The sequence below is a fragment of the Mobula birostris genome, chromosome 14, assembly GCF_030028105.1.
Source record: "Mobula birostris isolate sMobBir1 chromosome 14, sMobBir1.hap1, whole genome shotgun sequence".
Taxonomy (NCBI): Eukaryota; Metazoa; Chordata; class Chondrichthyes; order Myliobatiformes; family Myliobatidae; genus Mobula; species Mobula birostris.
In genome coordinates, this window is record NC_092383.1 from 91496034 (window position 1) to 91512973 (window position 16940).

General features: G+C 44.6%; 1 protein-coding gene across 10 annotated transcripts in view; it reads right to left on the reverse strand.

Moving 5' to 3' along the window:
- The window catches only part of LOC140210098 (plasma membrane calcium-transporting ATPase 1-like), a 350393-nt gene that overhangs the window by 216875 nt on the left and 116578 nt on the right, over window positions 1–16940 (reverse strand). For 2 of the 10 annotated variants that reach the window (XM_072278937.1, XM_072278936.1), the window contains exon 2: window positions 8620–8993. The exons of the other annotated variants lie outside the window; for them this stretch is intronic. The gene's annotated coding sequence lies outside the window, so the exon portion shown is untranslated. The remainder of the gene's footprint in view (window positions 1–8619; window positions 8994–16940) is intronic. 10 annotated transcript variants of the gene reach the window in all.

A 16940-nucleotide genomic window follows, 5' to 3' on the forward strand; every position in this document is an offset into this window, starting at 1 on the left:
GTCCCGGGCTGAAATAGTGTTGCTCTGACCAAAACACTACTGTGGGTGATTAGCACGACACGATTACAACCGGGAGCATCGGAGTCAAAGAGTCAGAGACCTTCAGCACAGAAGCTGACCCTTCAGCCCATCCAGTTCATTCTGGCCTGAGCTTCTGCCAAGTTCCTTTTACCTATACTTGGACCATGTCCCTCCAAAACCTTCCCACCCACGAACCTATTCAAACTTCTCTGAATAGTCACGACTGAACCCGCATCCAGAGCTGAAATCCTCTGTAGTACCTGGGCAACACTGAGCCAGAGAGATACAGCATGGAAATAAGCCCTTTAGCCCACTGACTCCATGCTGAACCCGCACTTAAACTTACCCTACACCAATTCTATTTTTGAATAAAATGATGCTTAGTCAAAATAAAACAAATTAAAAGACTTGAAAATGAACTCACTACCATCTTATGCATGCCCTTCAATTACATGTTAAAAATACCAATATTTATATCACTAAGTATAGTTCTGCACTCTAACATGGTTCTCTTCATGCAAACTTCAAGCGAAAACATAGATCTTAATTACCTAAATTGGAAACAGCTGAATGGGCTTCAACTCAATTATACAGTCTTAATCTTGAGAGACTAATTTTAAGGAACGTTTAAAGATTAGAGATGTCTAATCTAAAATTAAGAAGCTCACTATTCAAAATCTAAGTTCATAAACCTAGGCGGAACTTCGAACTTTAATGTGGCAATAAAACAGCTGGCTTAAAATAAAATTCTCAAACCAAAGTGAAGCTTGAATATTCTGGTCAAAAGTACTGACAAAATAAACTTGGTACAATTTTACATTAGCACTATAACATTCTGTTCAAAATTACTCCCAATGGTTGCCAGCTAAAACCACATGTTGGGAGGGAGAGGAGGGAGTGGCTGAACCAATACAAATACACAAGAGATTCTGCAGATGCTGGAAATCCAGAGTAACTTGCACAAAATACTGGAGGAACTCAGCAGGTCAGGCAGCATCTATGTGAGGAGTTCCTAAGCTGGGGTCCATGGCATAAAAAAAGGATGGGACCCTCTGATCTAGGGAGAGGAATACACAGTTGATGTTTCAGGCCGAGACCCTTCATCAGGGCTAGAAAGGGAAGAGAGGTGACAACAGAATTAAAAGGTGGGGAAGGAACACGAGCTGGCAGGTGATGGGTGGCAGAGGGGAGTGAAATGAGAAGCTGGGAGGGGATAGCTGGAAGAGGTGGAGGGTTGAAGAAGGATTCTGATAGGGAGAGGACAGTGAGCCACTGATAGGATAGGAGAAAGTGAAGCAAGGGGAATTCCAGAGGGGAAGTGATGCACAGATGTATGTATAAATGTGTATTATACATTCATGAACCTGAACTCCTCTTCTACTTGTTGTCCTAAACAGTCACCATATCCCTGGATTTCCATGGGGTGGCATGGTAGCACAGTGGTTAGCACAATGCTTTACAGTACCAGTGATCTGGGTTCAACGCCCAACACTGCCTGTAGAGAGCTTGTACGTTCTCCCTGTAACCGCGTGGGTTTCCTCCGGGTGCCCCCGTTTTCCTCCCCACAGTCCAAAGACGTAATGGTTGGTAGGTAATTGGTCATTGTAAATTGTCCCGCGATGAGACTGGGATTAAATCAGGGGGACTGCGAGGCAGCGAGGCTCAGAAGGCTGGAAGGGTCTGTTCCATGCTGCATCTCAAGAAATTAAACAAAATCTAGAAATCTAGCCATCTTTGGATATACAAGAGATACTGAAAGGTGGAGCAACTCAGTGGGCCAGGCAGCATCTGTGGAAAGAAATGGGGAGGCAACACTTCAGGAGGAGACCCTTCATTGGTGGACTGTTCCCGGAACGTCACAGCAATGTATATTTTGTCCCTGTGTACCCAGATCATCTGATTCTGGTGTAACCAACAAACTGCTGGAGGAACTCAGCAGGTCAAGCAGGCATCCATGGTGGGAGAAGAGGAACTGCTGACAATCTCAGCATTAGAAGCATCACATCCCCCTATACCCAACCCATCCATGTACCTATCCAAACTTCTCTCAAATATTGCAATCCAACCTGCATCCACTACTTCTGCAGGGACACATTCCACACACTCATCACCCTCTGAGTGAAGAAGTTCCCCTTCAGGATCCCCTTTCACTCTTAACCTTTGATTTCTAAATCTAATCTCATTCAAACTCAGTGGAAAAATTCTGCTTGCATTTACCCTATCTATACCTCTCATAATTTTGTACACCTCAACCAAACCTCCCCGCATTCTCTTCACTCCAGGGAATAAAGTCTTAACCTATTCAAACTTTCCCTATAACTGAGGGTCTCAAGTCCCAGTAACATCATTGTAAATTTTCTCTGCACTCTTTCAATCTTATTGATAACTTTTCTGCAGTTGGGAGATATATTAAGAGCTGTGAGCTGAGTGGTGCTGAGCTCATCTGGTGAATGACATGGTGAAAGGATGTAAAGATCTGCTTCACCACAGAGAATATTACCAGCAGGGTCTAATTCTCATTGTTTCCAAGCAGACCAATGGAATCCGGGAAGATGGATCCCAGATGGGTGAAGTACAGAGCTAAGGAAATCAGGTCAAGAAATGATGTGTCAAATAGCAGCAGAATCCTTCGTTTAAAAAAAGGGGGGAGAGCGAGAGAGCGAGAGAGACAGAGAGGAGAGAGAGAGAGAGAGAGAGAGAGAGAGAGGGAGGGAGGGAGGGAAAGAGGAGAAAGAGGAGGGGAAGAGAAGAGAGAGACAAAGAAGGGGGAATGAATAGAGAAAAAAGAAGAAAAAGGGGAGGGGGAAAGAGAGAGAGGGGAGAAGGGGAGGAGAGAGAGAGGGGAGAAGGGGAGGGAGGGGGGAGAAGGGGAGGGAGGGGGGAGAAGGGGAGAGAGAGGGGGAAGGGGAGAGAGAGGGGGAAGGGGAGAGAGAGGGGGAAAAGGGGATGAGAGAAGGGAGAAGGGGAGAGAGAGGGGGAGAAGGGGAGAGAGAGGGGGAAAAAGGGGGAGGGGGAAAAAGGGGAGAGAGGGGGGAAGGGGAGAGAGGGGGGGAAGGGGAGAGAGAGGGGGAAGGGGAGGAGAGAGGGGGAAAAGGGGGAGAGAGGGGGAAAGGGGAGAGAGGGGGAAAAGGGTGTGAGAGAGGGGGAAAAGGGGAGAGAGAGGGGGAAAAGGGGAGAGAGAGGGGGGGAGAAGAGGAGAGAGAGGGGAGAAGGGGAGAGAGGAGGGAGAAGGGGAGAGAGAGGGGAGAAGGGGAGAGAGAGAGGGGGGAAAAGGGGAGAGAGAGGGGGGAGAAGGGGAGAGAGAGGGGAAAAGGGGAGGGGGAAAAGGGGTGAGAGAGGGGGAAAAGGGGTGAGAGAGGGGGAAAAGGGGTGAGAGAGGGGAAAAGGTGTGAGAGAGGGGGAAGTGAGGAGAGAGATAGAAAAGGGGAAAGAGGAAAGAGAGGGATGGATTATAAGGTTAGTTGGTCACCTGAGTATACAGTATTAGGGTGGACTGTGTGGTATCTCTATATAACAATAAACAAACAGTTGGGGATGGAGATGAACATTGGACCTGCAATTACACCCAGAGTCAGTGATGGAATGATAAAATGATCCTTAATTAGCAAACAGCAAGGAATGCAGAAAATTAATTCCAAAATGTATTACTGCACGTTTGCTCCACCCAGGTTTGGTGAAAATTCCATAATTAATTATACCAGTCTCCAATGGTTAATATACATTTACTTAATGAGCCTACACTACAAACAGTTGCATTTAATTTGGTGTGTAAGGGATTTTTTTTCAGTAAACTGAAGGATAGGGAACACACTTGGAGAATGTCATTCAGAGCAGAGGTCCATGAAAACTATAAACATCTAATGTTTTTTTTAAAGTATCGGGTCAATGGAAACAGGCTGCGAAATAAATCCTGACGAAGGGTCTTGGCCTGAAATGTCGACTGCACCTCTTCCTACAGATGCTACTTGGCCTGCTGCGTTCACCAGCAACTTTGATGTGCGTTGCAAAATAAATAAGCTATTTAAAATGGAAATACACTTGAGTGTACTCATCACTGGGCAGAAGATACAACAGTTTGAAAGCACGCAAAACTAGGCTCAAGCACTATTAAATAGTTCCGTTAGTACAATAAGACTGCGTGGCGGGGTGGAGACACCTCTCTACCAAAGGAAGCGCAAAGCACTCCTTCTCTCCCCTAGCCTGCAGTTCACCATTGGACATGGTGTAGCACCTGCTCAGCCACCCCCACCCCTGTCAAGGTCAAGGCGAAGCCAATGGTGTAGGGAGTGGATGGTCGTATGAGCAGCCGGTGCATATCACAAGTCCTGGTTATGTGACCACTGACGCCAGGCAAACAATCTCTGAAGAGGATTTATAATGGCTGGAGTCACCCATCTTGTAAAGGACACTGCCCAGCAGAAGGCAATGGTAAACTACTTCTGGAGAAAAATTTACCATGAACAACCATGATCACCCATATCATACAGCACAGCACATAACGAACGAGTTTGATAAGATGGGCTCATGATCTCACTGTCTACCTCATCAATCGCACCTTATTGTTTACGTGTAACGTCAGCCAGCTCCATCATGAGCACTAGCCTGCCTACCATTAAGGACATCTTCAAAAGGCAGTACCTCTAGGAAGAGGTACCCATCATTAAGGACCCTTGCCACCCAGGAAATGCCCACTCCTCATCACTACCATCAGCGAGGAGGTACAAGAGCCTGAAGACACCCACTCAATGTTTTGAGAACAACTTCTTTCCCTCAATCCTCAGGTTTCTGAATAGTCCATGACCACTACCTCTTGCACAATTTATTGCGTTTATGTATTGCTACTGCAAAACAAATTACATGACATCTGTCGGTGTTAATAAACCTGATTCTTCTTCTGCACTTTCCCTGGTACTGTCATGCTATATTCTACATTGTTATTGTTTTCTCTTCTAACTCAATGCACTGTGTAATGATTTGATCTGTACGAACAGTATGCAAAACAAGCTTTTCACTGTGTCTCAGTTCATGTGACAACGATAAACCAATTCCAGTGCTTCTTGCAGGAATGTACCTAATAAAGTGGCCACTGAGTGCATGTTCGTGGTCTTTTGCTGCTGTACTCAAGGTTGCACACGTTGTACGTTTAGAGATGCTCTTCTGCACACCACTATTGTAACTCATGGTTATTTGAGTTACAGTTGCCTTCCTGTCAGCTTGAACCAGTCTGGCCATTCTCCTCTGACCTCGTTCATTAACAAGGCAGTTTCACCCACAGAACAGCTGCTCACTGGATGTTGTCTGTTTTTCACACTATCCTGTGTAAACTCTAGAGACTATTGTGTGTGAATATTCCAGATCAGCAGTTTCTGAGATACTCAAACTACCCCATCTGGCACCAACAATCATTCCACTGTCAAAGTCACTCAGATCACATTCCTTTCCCATTCTGATATTTGGTCTGAACAACAATCTCTTGACCATGCCGGCATTCTTTTGCGCACTGAGTTGCTGCCACATGATTGGCTGGTTAGATATTTTCATTAAGGAGGTGTAAAGGTGCACCTAATAAAGTGGCCACTGAGTGTAGATTAAGTAGACAAATCGGACAAACTGACCCCAAAATCAACACCATCCATTTGGTTATCAGAAGGAACACGGAGAATCTTGTTATTGATGCCAAGCCGATAGAGATGGCAGTCTCTAAAGAAACACAAGAGTTCCATGACATTAGCAAGAGTGAATTATCCTTGGAAAGAGTGCACGGTGATTAACTTGTGGACCCATTCAATTAGAACACAGAACACTACAGCACAGTACAAGCTCTTCATTCCACGATCCTGTCTCGACCTCTTAACCGACTCTAAAGTCAATCTACCTGTTCCTTCCTATATGTCCCTCCATTTTCCCCACCATCTGTACGTCTTTCCAAGAGTTTCTTAAACGTCTCCAATCTATCTGTCTCTACCCAGAGGGTGCAGCCTCAGAACAGAAGGATGTCCCTTTAGAACAGATATGAGGAGGAATTTCCTTCGCCAGAGGCTGGTGAATCCATGAAACTCATTGCCACAGACTGCGATGGAGGCGAAATCAGTGAGTTTATTTAAAGCAGAGGTTCTTGACTAGTCAGGTATCAAAGGTTACGGGAAATAGCCAGGAGAATGAAGTTGAGAGGGAAAATAAATTAGCCGTAATCCAATGGCAGAGCAGACCTGATGGGCTGAATAACCTACAAATGTTTGTAATTCTGCTCCTATATTTTCTGATCTTATGAAAAAAAGCTCAGCCATTAGGAGTGAAATTAGGAAATACTTCTATGCACATTACACACTGGGTGATTTGTGTTGTGCAAAATCTGGTCTGCAAACGTCAATTGATTCTACAACACTTGTTAACTTTAAATCTAGGATTGTTGTCAGCCAGGGAGGCTTTGGGATGGAGGGGAGATACAGTATTTGCAGTGTGGGCTGCGTATTTGAATGACAAGGGATTAGATGGCTTCTTGGGCTGTGTGGGTGTTTGCAGTAGTAGCAGAGAGATGAGGAGGAATTTCTTTAGCCACAGGGTGGTGAATCAGTGGAATTCATTGCCATGGACGGCTGTGGAAGCTATGCCATCCGGCATATTTGAAGTGGAGGTTAATAGGTTCCTAATTAGTAAGGAGGTCAAACGTTACGGGGAGAAGGCAGGAAAATGAGCTTGAGAGAGAAAATAAAAAAGGTATGAACAAATAGTAGAGCAACTTGATGGGCTGAATGACCTAATTCTATTCCTATCTCTTATGGTCTTAAATAGCCTCTTCAAAGCAAATTGCATCCCATATTAATGATTCTTTGCTTTTCATTAATTCTTGTGTATGAAATATCCTCCTATAGTTAGAATCTACTGCAGTTTCTATGCTGCTCCGGCCCTCCAGTGAAGTGAACACGTGTTGGTATCGTTAATAACCGCTTTTTCCCCAACAAGGCGGCTTACATTTTAGTAGTTTGAGTGTGTGTATGTCGCACATCTCCTTGGCAAACACAAACATTCTGGCAATCCATGTTTATGGAAGATGGATAAACATTAATTTTATAGAGAAGTGTACAAGAATGGCCCCAGGAATGACTTGAAGTAAAAGAAGAGTTTGATATCTCTGGGTCTACTCGATGGAGTTCAGAAGGATGGGGGATTTTTTCATTAAAACCTACTGGTCCTGATGACTCTTCATTCTTTTTCCATGGATGCTGCCTGACCTGCTGAGTTCCTCCAGCATTTTGTGTGTGTTACTCTGGATTTCCAGTGTCTGCAGAGCCTCTTGTTTTTATGATACTGAAAGGCCAGGAAAAATGATGTTTCCATTGACAGGAGAGTCTAGAATCTGAGGGCACAGGCTCAGAAGGGTGTCCCTTTTAGAATTAAGAGGAGGAATTTATTAAGCCAGAGGGTGGTTAATCTGTGAAATTCTTTGCTACAGACTGGAGGCCAAATCATTGAGCAAGTCCTTGATTAGTGATGGGTTTATGGGGTTATGGGGTTTCATATACTCCTGTATATTCTGGTCTTATTATCTGGCAACAGATGTCTTAACAGGCAAATGTATTGTAGCCATATTTAGTCAGTGTTCAACTGTGTTAAATGTGGGTTTTATAACTTTGAAGTTTACTTATAAAGATCTTCTAGTTTGATCTTTGCTAGGTCTTTGTGCATGCCATCTGCTCGCCTAGTTTCTGAACATAGCACCATCGTGTTTTTCTCTTCGCTAGGTGACAGGCACAGATGTTGCACCTCATTCTGAAGTTTCCAAGTGGAAGAATTGGAAAATGGTCAACAATTCACCACCTTCCTAGGGCAGAGGGGACAAGCAGGAACTGTAACAAAAAAAGATTTAACATAAAAACAGAAAATGTTCTAAACAGTCAGTATATCAGGCAGCGTCTGTGGAGACCGAAACAGATAAAGATTCAGGTCTGGGACCCTTTATCAGCACTTATTCTGATGAAGGGTTCCAGATCAAGACATTGTTTCTCTTTCTCTTAACGTTTCACGTCCAAGACCCTTCATCGGTTCTGGGAAAGTTGAGATATTTTTCAGTAGCGGAGATATGTAGAACAAACAGGGAAGTTAAATAGGAAGTTAATTAGTAGTGTTTCTGTAAAGTTTACAATGGTCTCGTTTCTAATTGTGTTCTTTTGCATCAAGGTCTTGTTTTTCTTCACAGTCTTGTGCACGGTTTCTGCTCTGTGTGTTGTGTGGATTTGTGTGTCTGTGATGCTACAGATATCTTGCCGTGCCTTGTACATATAACAATAAACTCAACTTGGATCAACAGCAAAGCTATGGGATCAAAATCAGGTTTAATATCACTGGCATATTTCGTGAAATTTGTTAACTTGTGGCAGCAGTACAATACAAGATAAATTACAGATAAAGAAGTTGAATTACAGTAATTAGATTATGAAGACACGTAGTCCTCTTTTATTGTCATTTAGTAATGCATGCATTAAGAAATGATACATTATTTCCTCCGGTGTGATATCACAAAACACAGGACAGACCAAGACTGAAAAAACTGACAAAACCACATAACTATAACATATAGTTACAACAGTGCAACAATACCATAACTTGATGAGGAAGTCCACGAGCTCAGTAAAGTTCAAAGCTTCTCAAATGTCCCACATCTCACACAGACGGGAGAAGGAAGAAAAACTCTCCCTGCCATGCCGACCACAATCCGACTCTGAGTCATCCGAAACCTTTGAGCTCTGATCAGCTCTCCGACACCGAGTACTGAGTGCTATCTCTGTCCGAATGATTTGACCTCCTTCTCGGTCGCCAAAAGCAGGCGAGGCCGGGGATTTTGAGGCCTACCCTCCGAAAGATTCCCGACCATACAGTAACGACAGCAGCGAATGGGCGTTTCAGAAATGTCTCCAGATGTTCCTCTGTGCTTTCACGTCCATTCTCCATCAAATCAGAATTGTCCACGGCCCCTATTTAACAGATACGACATCATTTTCACCGGAGGGCTGCACACACACAGGCGCACCACCATCTTCTCCTCCCACTTCTATGTATATTAAATAGGCATGTTAAAATAAGTCGCAAATATCAGAAATGATTTTTTAAAAAGGTAGCGAGGTAGTGCTCATGGGTCAATGTCCACTCAGGAATCTGACGGCAGAGAGGAAGAATCTGTTCCTGCATCACCGAGTGCGTGCCCCCTTCCTGACGGTAACAATGAGAAGTTGGCATGCCCTGGGTGATGGGCGTCCTCAGTAATGGACGCCGTCTTTCTGAGATGCTGCTCCTTGAAGGCATCTTGTATATTAAGGAGGCTGTTCCATCCTGCGACATGTTACACAAAAAAGTGACACTTTTTGGGCTGCCTCCAGTACAATCCATGGGCTGTATTAATTGCTGATGCAAAAGACTATGTTTCGATGTTTCAACGTAAATGTGACAAATATGTTAATCTAATCAATAAAAAGTGTGCTTCTGCTACTTTTAACCCATTCTGTCTCACCCGAACAGAGACATTCCCTTTGTTCTACTCCTCCCACACTCCTATCCTCTCCCCTGCTGAAAACTAACATTTTTTCATGCTTATGCAGTTCTGACCAAGGGTGATTATCCCTCTGAACCCCACTTCCCTCGACTTCTCCAAGTAACTTTGGACGCCTTTACTAATCAAGAACCTATTAATTTCAGCTTTAAGTATACCCAGTGATTGGCCTCCACAGCCGTCTGTGGCAATGACTGTCCTAAAGGGGTTGTTGGTCTTTAAACATCACAGAAGGGTTTTCAGGCCATTTCAATTCTCACTAATCTCATGGGAGACTTTATCAAATGGAAATTCATGTTAAGTACCTGACTGAAGACCAACGGGATGGGTTGGGTCAGCTGGGCTACATTATCTGCCAAAATATTCATACTAGGTTGAGGTAGTGTCAGATTCCTTCCTCCCCAGCCCTTTACCTTTCCCACCCACCTGCCTTCACTTATCACCTTCTAGCTGGTCCTCCTCCACCTCTCTCCGCCTTTTTATTCTGGCATCTTCCCCCACCTTCCCTTCCCTGACGAAGAGTCACAGTCCGAAACGATGACTGTTTATTCATTTCCACAGATGCTGCCTGATCTGCTGGGTTCCTCCAGCACTTTGTGTGTGTTGCTTGAGCGCATATATCCTCTGTTCTCTATCAGTAGCCGTAGACGGCCCTGCAGACATGTCTTTAACTCTCTACTCTTCTGCAAAAGCTTTTACGTCAAATTGGAGCCCTGGTTGCCACATGGTCACATGACCACGCTGATCATGAAGCCAATTTTAACTGTACAATCTGCTGCACATGATCCATACCTCTCCATTCCTTTCTGCTTCACGTGTCAGCCTTACCTTCAGTTCAAAGCAAATTCATTAGCAAAGTACATGTATGTCACCATGTGCAACCTTGAGATTCATTTTCATGTAGGCATACTCAACAGACCCATAATGGAATCAATGAAAGAGCACTTTCATAAAGCACAGTATTGAGTACAGGACTTGGGATATTTTGTTGAAGTTGTGCAAGACTTTGGTGAAGCTGCACCTAGAGTGTTGCCTGCAGTTCAACTCACCTACCTACAAGAAAATTATCAATAGGCTTGAAAGAATGCAGAAAAAATTTACAAGGATACTGCTGGGACTTGAGGACCCAAGTTACAGGGAGCGGTTCAATAGATTAGGGCTTTATTCCTTGGAGTGCAGGAGAAAGAGGTGAGATTTGATAGAGGTATACAACATTATGAGGGGTAGAGACAGGGCGAGTGCAAGCAGGTTCTTCCACTGAGGTTGGGTAAGACTAAAATGAGAGGTCATGGGTTAAGGGGTGAAAGGTAAAATATTTAAGGAGAACCTGAAGGTGACTGTCTTGCGCAGACAGAGTGTGGGACAAGCTGTCAGTGGATGTGAGATCAGTGGCAATGTCTAAGATGAGTTTGGATATCTACATGGGTGGGTGGGGTATGGAGGACTATGGTCCAGGTACACGTCGATGAGAACAGGCAGAAGATCAGGTTGGCATGAGCCAGTCGGAAGGAAGGGCTTGCTTCTGTGCTGTAGTGCTCCATGATATAAAAACAAGGATATAATGTTGGGGCTTTACATAGCACCGGTGAGGCCTCACTTGGACTATTGAGAGCAGTTTTGGACCCCTTATCTTAGAAAGGAAGTGTTGACACCAGAGAGGGTTCAAAGGAGGTTCATGAAAATGATTCCAGGGTTGAAAGGCTTATCAAATGAAAAGTGTTTGATGGCTCTAAGCTTCTACTCACTGTAATTCAGAAGAATGAGGGGTGAGCTCACTGAAACCTATCAAATGTTGAAAGACCTGGATAGAGTGGATCTGGAGAGGATATTTCCTATGGGGCCAGAGGACACAGCCTCAGAATAGAGTGGCATCCTTTTAGAAAGGAGACGAGGAGGGTGGTCAATCTGTGGAATTCACTGCCACAGGCAGCTGTGGAGGCCAAGTCTTTAGGTATATCTAAGGCAGAGGTTGACAGGTTCTTGACTGGTCAGGGCATGAAGGGATGCAGGGGAGAAGGCAGGAGATTGCAGCTGAGAGGGAAAATGGATCAGACGTGATGAAATGGCAAAGCAGGCTTGGAGGGCCAAATGGCCTAATTCTGCTCCTATATCTTATGCTCTAATCATGGTCTTATGACTGAGTATGACCAGCTGCCGTCTGAACCAGATGGAGACAGAATAGACCAGATGTTGGAATCTGGAGCAAGGATACACAAACTGGAGGAGCTCAGCAGAACAGGCATATACGTAGAGGGAAACGGACAGTTGACATTTTTTTTGCAGACCCTTCATCCAAACCAGATGCTGATTTCTGGATGACATTGGAGGGCGAGGAAGGAGAGAATACAGAGAAAAACTGCTGGCAATGCTTAACGATTAAATAAAAAAACCCTTTTTGACAAATACTCTAAATGCTAAACAAGTTACTTAGAACTGAAGAATACTTGTGGCATTTTAACACTTACTACGGAGTTGGCAAATTTCACTTTAATGCCAACAGCAACACTTTCAACATTTTATGCAAATTGCATTACACTGGGTAATGATGCAAGCTTTAAATCAAATGGAGATTTTTTTTTTGAAAAGTGATTACCGCAGACTGCATTCCTTCACCTTATGCCTATTTGAGGACTGTACAGGGCTCCTCATTTACTGCCACTGAGGTCACAGTGGGAGGGGGAAACCAACACAAAGCAGACAAGGTCAGGATCCCTTACCAGATGCTGAAAAATTAGTTTGATTATATTGAAGATTAGTATTTGCATATGTCTGTATGCACTGAGATGGAACACACTGTAATTAAAATTGACACATCCCAGTACACAGATTGCAAGAAGCAATGGGAGTCTCTCCGCAAACTGCCTCCCAAATCAATGTGATTGCAAAGCTCTGCGATCCAAACAAAGCATTTGATATTAACCCCCAACAGAGCTCAAATTCCATCAAAAGGCCCAGAAATAACACACGCTTTCCACATTTAAAAATCCATACTCTACTAAATATTTAGCTTTGTTTTTACACTGGTCCCTCTAAGCTGCTCGAGCGCACGGCCGCACAGTCGCTGAAATGCCCCTGCATCCATAGCTTCTGTTGCCATGGAATTCTCTTTTATATAATATTTTATTTAAAGTGCCCACAAGTTTCAGGCCCGTAAAAATTTCCTGCTCAAAGTAATGTTTGGTCCGCGCAGCTATTAAAAAAAGATGAAACGTTGAATATAGAGTAGCGGTTTGCAAAAGTAAACTGGCATGCTTAACAAAAGCGTGGCTCAGATGAAGGTTCTCAAACAGAAACGCCGACTGCCCGTTTCCCTCCACAGACGTGACTGAGCTGCTGAAGGGTCTCAGCCTGAAATGTCGACTGTAATTTGATGCTGCCTGGCCTGCTGAGTTCCTCCAACATTTTGTGTGCATTGCTTGATTTGCTTGTGCAGATTTTGTCTTGTTTGTGCTTCACAAAATGTATTCTCACCCATGTTAACGATAGAGAGAGGAAAAAAAAAACGATATTAAAAGGTTCAGAATCATGTCATTGTTCCAAATATATCTCTGAGCGTCCAACCTCCATTGCCCATGACCACCCCATTTAACTCCACTCTGCTTTAAACATCTAAGACCAATTTTTTTTTTCCAAAGCAATTATGGTGTCTAAAGTTACACATTCAAAATGCAGGAGGAACTCAGGTCAAGCAGCATCAATGGAATAAACAGTCGACATTTTGGGTCAAGGCCTTCCGTCAGAACCGTTCATCTGTGAATTCCTGATGAAAGGTCTCAACCCATAATGTTCACAGTGTGTGCCTGACCTGTTGAGTTCCTCCAGCATTTTGTGTGTGTCATTCTAGATTTCTAGCATCTGCAGAATCTCGTGTTCATAGCGCCTAAAGGCCTCGATGCAATGATGTTTTGTTGCAAAAAGTGACAATTTCCAACTCCTCTGCTGGGATTTTTTTTTTTGCCAGACACTAATTATGTTAAAGCTCGCTGACCAGCGGAACCAAGTGCTTGCAACTTCAGATTATAATCAAGTGCTCTGCTCAGTGTGGAAATGGAGACTGCAGATGCTGGACATTTTGAACAGGCAACATGTTGGAGGAACTCAGCAGATCAGGGAGCATCTCGGGAGGGAAATGGACAGTTGATCCTTTGGGTCGAGACCCTCCATTGATGCTGACTGACCCACCGAGATCGCCCCAGAACGTGTGTGTTTCCCATAGTTCGGCTTTAATGGAAACCGTTTATGTTTATTACAACTTGGGGGCCAGAACACACAGAACAATCAGCTGCTGGCTGAGGACCAGATGCCTTTGGTTTCATAAACACAAAAGGCAGGAACTCCCAGTGTTCAGTTCGACTTCCCATTCTGACGTGTTGGTCCACGTCCTCCTTTCTTGCCACGATGGGGCCACTTTCAGGCTGGAAAAGCAACATCTCACACTCCATCTGGGTAGCCTCCAATCTGACGGCATAAACTTTAATTTTCTAACTTCCGGTAATCTGCCTCTCCCCCTTTCTATTTCCATTCCTCATCCTGGCTCCCCTTTCACCCCTTCTGTTCCCCTCCCCACCTCTAACCTCCCTCTGGGTCCCCCCCCCACTTCCCTTTCTCCCACAATCCACTCTCTTCTCCAATCAGACTCCTCCTTCTTCAGCCCTTTCCCTCTTCCACCTATCACCTCCCAGTTTCTTACTTCTTTTCTCCTCTCCCATCTACCCACCTTCCCCCTCACTTGGTCTCATCTATCACCTATCGTACTCCTCCCCCCCCCAACCCCGATCTCCTTGTTCTGGATTCTTCCTCCTTCCTTTCCAACCCTGATGAAGGAAAAGTCTTAGCCTGAAACATCAGCTACTTATTCCCTTCCACGAATGCTGCCTCTAGCATGCTGTGCGTCTTGCCTTTGGCTTCAGCTGTCCTGACCTGGGTCTAACCCCAGGAATTCCTTCCTCAGTCGCACTGTGGGAGTCCCTTCACCAGAGTAGTGAGTCACCACAATCCATTACACCAGTGACATCCACCCTACGTGGGAATTAATAAAACTCTGAACAAGGGAAGTTTTGCATATTGGATAGTCTCATCACCAAGATCACACTGAATACATTTCGACCATGGAGTACAGTGTAGAGTCAGAGTCATAGAGCACAGAAACAGGCCATTCAGCCCAAGTCTGTTCTGGCTGATTTATTATCCTTCTCAACCTCATTCACTTGCTTCTCTCTGTAACCTTTGACGTCCTGACTAATCAAGAAGTTATCAACTGCTGCTTTAAATACACCCAATTATTTGACCTCCACAGCCATCTGTGGCAATGAATTCCACAGATTTACCACCTTTTGGCTGAAGAATCTTTTCCTCATCTCTGTTCTAAATAGATGACTCTCTTTTCTGAGGTTGTGCCCTCTGGTCCTGGACTCTCCCACTGCAGGAAACATCCTCTCCATATCCACTCTATCTAGGCCATTCAACAACTGATAGGTTTCAATGAGATTCTTTCCCTCCAAACTCCAGCAAGTGCAGGCCAGAACCATCAAACGCTCCTGATATGTTAACCCTGTCATTCCCGGGATCATTCTCCTGAACCTCCTCTGGACCCTCGCCAATGCCAGCAAATCCTTTCTTAGATCAGGGGCCCAAAACTTCACAATACTTTAAATGCTCTTTGACCAATACCTTATAAAACCTTACCATTACATCTTTGTTTTTATATTCGAATCCTCTCGAAATGAATGCTAACGTTGCATTTTCCTTCCCTACTACTGACTCAACCTGCAAATTAATGTTCAGGGAATCCTGCATGAGGACTCCTAAGTCCTTTTGCACCTCTGATTTTTGAATTTACTCCCCGTTTAGAAAATAGTCCACATCTTTATTCCTTCTCCCCACATCATTCATCCCACAAAGTCTCTGCCGACAATCAAGTAACCATCTCACACAATCTCATTTTTATTCTCACTTTATTTCAATCACCTCTTCATACAGGAGCACCACTGAATGTGTCCTGTCTGGCTGCATCATTGTGTGGTACAGAAACTGCAAGGGATCGGTCTGCAGGGCCCAACAGAAGACAGTAAGAACTGATGAGAGGAACACCGAGGGTCTCCTCCCCTTCCCCCCTACCATTTGCGACATTTACTGGGAACATTGTCTGTGAAAAGCCCAAAGAATTGCTGAGCATCCCTACCACCCATCCCACAATCTCTTTGACCCACTGCCATCAGGAAGGAGGTATAGGAGCATCAAGACTAGGACTGCTCGACCAGCACTAACAGTTCTAGAGGGATTGAATTTAAGACCAGGGAGGTTATGCTGCAATTGTACAGGGTACTGGTGTGGTCGCACCTGGAGTACTGCGTGCAGTTCTGGTCTCCTTACTTGACGAACGATATACTGGCTTTGGAAGTGGTGCAGAAGAGGTTCACCAGATTGATTCCAGAGATGAGGGGGTTAGACTATGAGGAGAGATTGAGTCGCCTGGGACTGTACTTGCTGAAATTCAGAAGAATGAGAGGAGATCTTATAGAAACATATAAAATTATGAAAGGGACAGATAAGATAGAGGCAGGAAAGTTGTTTCCACTGGTAGGTGAGACCAGAACTTGGGGACATAGCCTCAAGATTCGGGGGAGTAGATTTAGGGCGGAGATGAGGAGGAACTGCTTTACCCAGAGAGTGGTGAATCTGTAGAATTCTCTGCCCTATAAAGCAGTGGAGGCTGCCTCAGTAAATATACTTAAGACAAGGTTGGGCAGATTTTTGCATCATTGAGGAATTAAGGGTTATGGGGAAAGATAGGTAGGTGGAGATGAGTCCCTGGCCAGATCAGCCATGATCTTATTGAATGGCGGAGCAGGCTTGATGGGCCAGACGGCCTACTCCTGCTCCTATTTCTTATGTTCTTACAATACATACAAATTACTATTAATTAAAAATAGAAAATAGTTATTAATAAATAAACAGAGCACAGGGCCAGTTTCTTTGCTGTATGACTCTATGACATGAATTAACCAAATTACTCTCAATCTTGGTGTGCTTTGCTCCTTTCTGCACTTTGTGGCGCATCGGGCGGCAATCTTGGTGTTTCTTTGCGCATTTTATTTCTTTTACAAGACCGAGTTTTAGCTTGATGCTCAACCCAGCACGGACGGGAAGCGTGCAAGGAGCCGGCCGGATTTGAACCTGGGGCTACTTACTTCAAAGTCCGGTGCAGATGCCACGACACCACCGCCCAGCACAGCCTTGGGGAGGTGGGAGAAAACTCCCAGTGCCCGGTAAAACACACATGGTCACAAGGAGAGCAAGCAAACTCCACACAGTGAGCACCAGAGGTCAGGACTGAACCTGGGTTGCTGGAGCTGAGAGACAGGCTCTACCAGCC